The following is an 8,699-nucleotide window of genomic DNA, read 5'->3' on the forward strand; positions in this document are numbered from 1 at the left end:
ATGAGCAGAGTTATAACTTGTAAAACAAAAATATTATTATTGGTAGAGGTGCGGATTCGAAATTAATGTACATATAAAAAATACTCACCAATACATATAAAATATACCCCCAAGCCACCCCCCCCCCCCCATCAGATCAGGCTGGCCCCATCATCATCTTATTCCTCCCCCTCCCCCATCATCAACATCTCCACTTACCACCATCACCATCATCTTATCCCTCCCACCCCCCGATCATCATCTTATTCCCCTGCCCCCCTCCCAACCCCCCCCGGCCCCAAATGCTGTCCTTACCTTATTTCAAGGCAGGATGCAGACTTCTGTCTCTGCCGTGCAGCCAGGGTGTGTGGGCTCCCCTCCCGCTCTCCTCCACAGTGCACTGTGCACCTGCCCGGCCACCGCCCAGTCTCCAAGTGCATCCGCCACACTCGCGGCCGCCGCCCACGCGCTTGTTGCCGCATGATCCGCCGACGCCAGTGCGATTTTATACCGGACATCGGTTGAAAAACGGACACCTGGCAACCCTAAGAAGAGCCACACGCGGATCGCGAGCTCCGTTTGACGACCCCTGCTATAAGGAAAGCCCATAGTCAGGGACCTTTCCCACACACTTGCCAGTAGTGAGGACAGGCATCAGCAAAGACGCCGCGCGGTGACTTGTGCTCATCTACGTGTAAAAGCCTCTTAAAGGTGAGACCTTCCTACCAGAGATCACCCCACGCAGAGGCGGGCGACGATGTAGCTGGATCAGCGGATCCCGGTTGCTAAATCTGCCGCTCCGGGAACTGGAGTACCTGGCAGGTACCTCTACAAAGTGCACCAACGGTTCAAGGGTAGCGCTACCATACACACATTTGGGTGAGCCCTGGACATTGGGGAAAAGGACATCAGGGTATTGGTGCCTGGCACCCACTGTACTTTGGGGACACTGACTGGGGGTATTGGGTTGGGTGTGCATTGTAGTGTGTGGTACGGGTTGTTATATTATATGTGCGTCCAGTAAAGGCTTTTATTATATACCGTGTGTGTTTATTTTACTATTGGTTCCTGTGAGGGGCTCCTCCCACTACGCTGGGATTCCTTGCAGGTGGAGGCGCTGCACCGAGGCGAGCAATATACCACTACAGGCACCCAGTGGCGGAGCCTTAGGCCTTCTGTGAGCCAACAGGTAACGGTAGCATCGGTAGTCTCTTTAGTCAGGGGGAAAGAGGGCCACAAAAAATTATACAAATGTAAAGTTTAACTGATAAACATACCATCAATCACTCCCTAGGGGCTTCTCAATGCACGTTCCTCCCTTCCTTCGTTAACACACGAAAACACTGAAAAATTAAGTGATTTATCTTAGTATATTGAAACATTAGGAACATTTCGTATGGAGCAGAATAATTAGCACAAAGAAAATAAAAGATATTTTATCTACATTCTTAATAATTTCTCTCTCCTTCACTGTGCCCCTCTCCCCCCTCACTGTGCCTCTCTCCCATTGCCACTCTCTCCCATCCCTCCTCACATTTGCTCTCTCTCCCCCCACTGTGCCTCACTCTCTCTCCGCCCACTGTGCCTCTCTCTTCCCCAACTGTGCCTCTCTTCCCCAAACTGTGCCTCCCCCCCACTGTGCCTATCTTCCCCCCCACTGTGCCTCTCTTCCCCCCCACTGTGCCTCTTCCCTCCCACTGTGCTTCTCTACCCCCCCACTGTGCCTCTCTTCCCCCACCCCTCACTGTGCCTCTCTTCCCCCCCACTGTGCCTCTCTTCCCCCCCCACTGTGCCTCTCTTCCCCCCCCACTGTGCCTCTTCCCCCCCCACTGTGCCTCTCTTCCCCCCCACTGTGCCTCTCTTCCCCCCCCACTGCGCCTCTTCCCTCCCCCACTGTGCCTCTGTTCCCCCCACCCACTGTGCCTCTTTCCCCCCCCCACTGTGCCTCTCTTCCCCCCCCCACTGCGCCTCTCTTCCTGCCCCGCACTGTGCCTCTCTTCCCCCCCCACTGTGCCTCTCACCCCACCCACTGTGCCTCTCTCCGCCCCCCACTGTGCCTCTCTTCCCGCCCTGCACTGTGCCTCTCTCCCCCCCCCCCCACTGTGCCTCTCACCCCCCCACTGTGCCTCTCTCCCCCCCCCCCACTGTGCCTCTCTCCCCCCCCACTGTGCCTCTCTTCTCTCCCCACTGTGCCTCTCATCCCCCCCTACAGGGCCACTCTCCCCCCCCACTGTGCCTCTCTCCCCCCCCACTGTGCCTCTTCCCCCTCACCACTGTGCCTCTCATCCCCACCACTGTGTCTCTCTACCCCCCCACTGTGCCTCCCTTCCCCCCCCACTGTGCCTCTCTTCCCCCCCACTGTGCTTCTCTTCCCCCCCCCCCACTGTGCCTATCTTCCCCCCCCCACTGTGCCTCTCTCCCCCCCCACTGTGCCTATCTTCCCCCCCCACTGTGCCTCTCTTCCCCCCACTGTGTCTCTCTCCCCCCCCCACTGTGCCTCTTCCCTCCCACTGTCTCTCTTCCCCCCCCCAGTGTGCCTCTCCCCCACTGTGCCTCTCCTCTCCCCCCCACTGTGCCTATTCCCCCCACGGTGCCTCTTCCCCCCCCACTGTGCCTCTCTCCCCCCCCCACAGTGCCTCACTTCCTCCCCACTGTGCCTCTCTCCCCCCCACTATGCCTCTCTTCCCCCCCACTGTGCCTCTTCCCCCCCCACTGTGCCTCTCTTCCCCCCCCCCCACTGTTCCTCTCACCCCCCCCCACTGTGCCTCTCTCCGCCCCCTCACTGTGCCTCTCTCCCCCCCACTGTGCCTCTCTTCCCCCCACTGTGCCTCTATTTCCCCCCCCCCCACTGTGCCTCTCTTCCCCCCCCCCCACTCTGCCTCTCTCCGCCCCCTCACTGTGCCTCTCTCCCCCCCCCACTGTGCCTCTCTTCCCCCACTGTGCTTCTCTTCTCCCCCCCACTGTGCCTCTCATCCCCCCCCACTGTGCCTCTCCCCCCCCACTGTGCCTCTTTCCCCTCCCCCACTGTGCCTCTCTTCCCCCCCCACTGTGCCTCTCTTCCCCCCCACTGTGCCTCTCTTCCCCCCCCACTGTGCCTCTCTTTCCCCCCCACTGTGCTTCTCATCCCCCCCCACCGTGCCTCCCCCCACCGTGCCTCTCTCCCCCCCCACTGTTCCTCTCTCCCCCCCCCACTGTCTCTCTCCCCCCACTGTGCCCCCCCCCACTGTGCCTCTCTTCCCCCCCACTGTGCCTCTCTTCCCCCCCATTGTGCCTCTCTTTCCCCCCTACTGTGCCTCTCTTCCCCCCCCCCACTGTGCCTCCCCCCACTGTGCCTCTCTCCCCCCCACTGTTCCTCTCTCCCCCCCACTGTGCCTCTCTTCCCCCCCCCCACTGTGCCTCTCTTCCCCCCCACTGTGCCTCTCTTCCCCCCCCATTGTGCCTCTCTTTCCCCCCACTGTGCCTCTCTTCCCCCCCACTGTGCCTCCCCCCCACTGTGCCTCTCACCCCCCCACTGTTCCTCTCTCCCCCCCCCACTGTGTCTCTCTCCCCCCCACTGTGCCTCCCCCCACTGTGCCTCTCTTCCCCCCCACTGTGCCTCTCTCCCCCCCACTGTGCCTCTATCCCCTCCCAACTGTGCCTCTCTCCCCCCCCACATTGCCTCTCTCCCCCCACTGTGCCTCTCCCCCCCGCCGTGCCTCTCTCCCACCCCAACATGCCTCTCTCCCCCCCACCGTGCCTCTCCCCCCCCCACCGTGCCTCTCTCCCCCCCCCCTACTGTGCCTCTCTCCCCCCACTGTGCCTCTCCCCCCCCACCGTGCCTCTCACCCCCCCCTACTGTGCCTCTCTCCCCCCCACTGTGCCTCTCTCCCCCCACTGTGCCTCTCTCCCCCCCCCACTGTGCCTCTCTTCCCCCCCACTGTGCCTCTTCCCTCCCACTGTGCTTCTCTTCCCCCCCACTGTGCCTCTCTTTCCCCCCCCCCCACTGTGCCTCTCTTCCCCCCCACTGTGCCTCTCTTCCCCCCCCACTGTGCCTCTCTTCCTCCCCACTGTGCCTCTTCCCCCCCACTGTGCCTCTCTTCCCCCCCCCCACTGTGCCTCTCTTCCCCCCCCCACTGTGCCTCTTCCCTCCCCACTGTGCCTCTCTTCCCCCCCCCCATTGTGCCTCTTTCCCCCTCCCCCCCACTTTGCCTCTCTTCCCCCCCCCCACTGTGCCTCTCTTCACCCCCACTGCGCCTCTCTTCCCGCCCCGCACTGTGCCTCTCTTCCCCCCCCACTGTGCCTCTCACCCCCCCCCCACTGTTCCTCTCTCCCCCCCCCCACTGTGCCTCTCTTCTCTCCCCACTGTGCCTCTCATCCCCCCCTACTGGGCCACTCTCCCCCCCACTGTGCCTCTCTCCTCCCCACACTGTGCCTCTTCCCCCTCCCAACTGTGCCTCTCATCCCCCCCACTGTGTCTCTCTACCCCCCACTGTGCCTCTCTTCCCCCCCACTGTGCCTATCTTCCCCCCCACTGTGCCTCTCTTCCCCCCACTGTGTCTCTCTTCCCCCCCACTGTGCCTCTTCCCTCCCACTGTCTCTCTTCCCCCCCCAGTGTGCCACTCCCCCCCCCACTGTGCCTCTCTTCCCCCCACTGTGCCTCTTCCCCCCCACTGTGCCTCTCTCCCCCCCCACTGTGCCTCTCTCCCCCCCCCCCCCACAGTGCCTCACTTCCTCCCCACTGTGCCTCTCTCCTCCCCCCCACTATGCCTCTCTTCCCCTCCCCCCCACTGTGCCTCTCCCCCCCCCCCACTGTGCCTCTCACCCCCCCCCCCCCACTGTGCCTCTTACCCCCCCCCCCCCACTGTACCTCTCTCCACCCCCTCACTGTGCCTCTCTTCCCCACCCATTGTGCCTCTCTTTCCCCCCCACTGTGCCTCTCTTCCCCCCCTCACTGTGCCTCTCTTCCCCCCCCACTGTGCCTCCCCCCCCACCGTGCCTCTCTCCCCCCCACTGTTCCTCTCTCCCCCTCCCACTGTGTCTCTCTCCCCCCCACTGTGCCTCCCCCACTCTGCCTCTCTTCCCCCCATTGTGCCCCCCCACTGTGCCCCCCACGACTGTGCCTCTCTCCCCCCCACACTGTGCCTCTTTCCCCTCCCAACTGTGCCTCTCTCCCCCCCCCCACTGTGCCTCTCTCCCCCCCCACTGTGCCTCTCTCCCCCCCCACTATGCCTCTCTTCCACCCCCCCACTGTGCCTCTCTTCCCCCCCCACTGTGCCTCTCTTCCCCCCTCACTGTGCCTCTCTTCCCCCCCCACTGTGCCTCTCTCCCCCCCCCACTGTGCCTATCTTCCCCCCCACTGTGCCTCTATTGCCCCCACTGTGTCTCTCTTCCCCCCCACTGTGCCTTTCTCCCCCCCCACACTGTGCCTCTCTCCCCCCCAGTGTGCCTCTCTCCCCCCCTCACTGTGCCTCTCTCACCCCCCACTGTGCCTCTCTCTCCCCCCCCCCCCACTGTGCCTCTCTCTCACCCCCACTGTGCCTCTCTCTCCCCCCCCACCACCCCCCACTGTGCCTCTCTCTCCCCCCCTGCGGAGAAGCACTCCTCCGACAATCTAAGGCCTCGGCCATGTTTGGCGCTTGCTGGCGGGAGCGTGCTGAGGCCCGCTCCCGCTCAGCACTGAGCCCCTACAGCCGCAATTAGAGCGGCTTTGTAGGGGCTCCCCTATGCTTCCGCGCGCTTGCAGAAGCGCAGGTCTTAGGGGAATTTAAAATTCCCCCGCTTGCCAGTGAGACAGGCCGGTCACGTGAGCGGTTCGCCCAATGAGGGCGAACCAGCTCCGTGACGTCACTGGCCCGCCCCCGGCCAGCGACGCGCCCACCCCCAGGCCTGCCCCCCTGACAGCCCGCTGACAGCGCGTGCGGTAAACAACCGCAAGGCCAGGGAAAGCGCGCCTCAGCACGCCAGCAGGGAGCATGGCCGAGGCCTAATTGTGTCTGTGCAGGATACAGAACGGAGTTCTTGGAGGGGGACGGTAGGGAGATCTGTATCTGTAGTGTATTGGTGCACTTCCCTGCAATGTTCACAGTGGCCACTGGGTGTCATTATAGCTGTCAAGTTTTTGTAAAAGGAGCCCAAAAAATAGCGGCTGAAAATTAAAATAGCCCAAAAAACCGCAACCCGCAACCAGCTAATATTTCCCGCGGAACGGGGTCTCAAAATAGCCCAATTGGGCGGGAAACTAGCGGACCTGGCAACACTGATCACCGGATCCGCTCCCAGGAATCGGATCACGAGCCTAAATTTGGATCACACATGCGCAGAAGCCTGCTACCAATTATGCTATCAATGCCGGCTAATCAGGGCACGCCCCCTGTTGCCGTCACATCCCGCTGTCACAGCCAATAGGAGGCTTGCAAGTTCTCCGCATGCTCACAAGCGCTGCTGGAGCCGGAGCCGCCATCTTGGATAAGTCCATACTAAGTGATACAGCTTGCTGAGATCCCAAATAGAAGATGTAACAGTGCCCCCTATATGAGCTAATAAGGAAATGATCAATTAGATTTATCAATGTCATATTTCCTCACGGATATTGAACACATTATCAGTTCACCAAGTAATATAACTTGTCATTATGGACACTATATTGTTCTTGTACATACCCAGCCTGATCTCACATAGTGATTGTACTGTGTATATATTTCTTCTGTATATTCTCTTTTTATTATTTCCATTCCTGGTTTTAGTGCTAGGGGGGGGGAGAGGGCTTTTAGGGATGGGGTGTCTTGAAGAACTTATTTTGTACAATATCCGTGAGGAAATATGATATAGATAAGTCTTATTGATCATTTACTATTATCTCATATAGGGGATCTATTACATCTTCTATTTGGGTTCTCAGCAAGCTGTATTACTTACTGTAGTATGGGAAAAAATCCTTATCCATGATGGCGACTCCGGCTTCAGTAACACCTGTGAGCATGTGCAGTACTAGCAAGCCTCCTATTATCTGTAACAGAAGGATGTGACGTCAACAGGGGGCGTGCCCTGATTAGACCATAAGCTTCTGCTAGGCTTGTGATCCCGGGAGCAGATCAGGTAATTACTCTTATCCCACCCCCCTCTTATCCCATCCCCCTCTTATCCCATCCCCCTCTTATCCCATCCCCCTCTTATCCCACCCCCCTCTTATCCCATCCCCCTCTTATCCCATCCCCCTCTTATCCCATCCCCCTCTTATCCCATCCCCCTCTTATCCCATCCCCCTCTTATCCCATCCCCCTCTTATCCCACCCCCCTCTTATCCCACCCCCCTCTTATCCCATCCCCCTCTTATCCCATCCCCCTCTTATCCCATCCCCCTCTTATCCCACCCCCCTCTTATCCCACCCCCCTCTTATCCCACCCCCCCTCTTATCCCACCCCCCTCTTATCCCACCCCCCTCTTATCCCATCCCCCTCTTATCCCACCCCCCTCTTATCCCACCCCCCTCTTATCCCATCCCCCTCTTATCCCACCCCCCTCTTATCCCACCCCCCTCTTATCCCATCCCCCTCTTATCCCACCCCCCTCTTATCCCACCCCCCTCTTATCCCATCCCCCTCTTATCATTGTGCCTCCCCCTCTTATCCCACCCCCCTCTTATCCCGCTCCCCTCTTATCCCGCCCCCTCTTATCCCGCCCCCCTCTTATCCCGCCCCCCTCTTATCCCGTCCCCCCTCTTATCCCGTCCCCCCTCTTATCCCGTCCCCCCTCTTATCCCGTCCCCCCTCTTATCCCGTCCCCCCTCTTATCCGTCCCCCTCTTATCATTGTACCTCCCCCTCCCGATATCTATGCAATAAGGGGCACAGTGAGGGGAGGGGGGAGAGAGGCACTGTGAGGGTGGGGGGGAGAGAGGCACTGTGAGGGGGGGAGGGAGAGAGGCACTGTGAGGGGGGGGGGAGAGAGGCACTGTGAGGGTGGGGAAGAGAGGCACAGTGAGGGGGAGGAAGAGAGGCACAGTGAGGGGGGGAAAGAGAGGCACAGTGAGGGGGGGAAAGAGAGGCACAGTGAGGGGGGGAAAGAGAGGCACAGTGAGGGGGGGGGGAAGAGAGGCACAGTGAGGGGGGGGAAGAGAGGCACAGTGAGGGGGGGGGGAAGAGAGGCACAGTGAGGGGGGGGGGAAGAGAGCACAGTGAGGGGGGGAAGAGAGGCACAGTGAGGGGGGAAGAGAGGCACAGTGAGGGGGGGGAAGAGAGGCACAGTGAGGGGGGGGAAGAGAGGCACAGTGAGGGGGGAGAAGAGAGGCACAGTGAGGGGGGGAAGAGAGGCACAGTGAGGGGGGTAGGGAGAGGCACAGTGAGGGGGGGAGGGAGAGAGGCACAGTGAGGGGGGGAAGAGAGGCACAGTGGGGGGGGGGGAAGAGAGGCACAGTGAGGGGGGGGAGAGAGGCCCAGTGAGGGGGGGGGGGAGAGGCCCAGTGAGGGGGGGGAGAGAGGCCCAGTGAGGGGGGGGAAGAGAGGCACAGTAGGGGGGGAAGAGAGGCACAGTGAGGGGGGGGAAGAGAGGCACTGTGAGGTGGGGAGAGAGAGGCACAGTGAGGGGGGAAAGAGAGGCACAGTAGGGGGGGAAGAGAGGCACAGTGAGGGGGAGGAAGAGAGGCACAGTGAGGGGGGGGGGGAAGAGAGGCACAGTGAGGGGGGGGAAAGAGAGGCACAGTGAGGGGGGGAAGAGAGGCACAGTGAGGGGGGGAGAGAGGCCCC

The 8,699-nt window shown here is 61.0% G+C and overlaps 2 protein-coding genes across 2 annotated transcripts in view; both read left to right on the plus strand.

Annotated features, from left to right (window-relative positions):
- LOC142464294 (uncharacterized) overlaps window positions 1–8,699 on the plus strand; it is a 566,786-nt gene that overhangs the window by 376,055 nt on the left and 182,032 nt on the right. The gene's annotated exons all lie outside the window — the stretch shown is intronic.
- The window catches only part of LOC142464298 (uncharacterized), a 429,853-nt gene continuing 427,957 nt past the window's right edge, over window positions 6,804–8,699 (plus strand). The window contains exon 1 of the mRNA XM_075567774.1: window positions 6,804–7,053. The gene's annotated coding sequence lies outside the window, so the exon portion shown is untranslated. The remainder of the gene's footprint in view (window positions 7,054–8,699) is intronic.

Source organism: Ascaphus truei, chromosome 12 (assembly GCF_040206685.1).
Source record: "Ascaphus truei isolate aAscTru1 chromosome 12, aAscTru1.hap1, whole genome shotgun sequence".
NCBI lineage: Eukaryota > Metazoa > Chordata > Amphibia > Anura > Ascaphidae > Ascaphus > Ascaphus truei.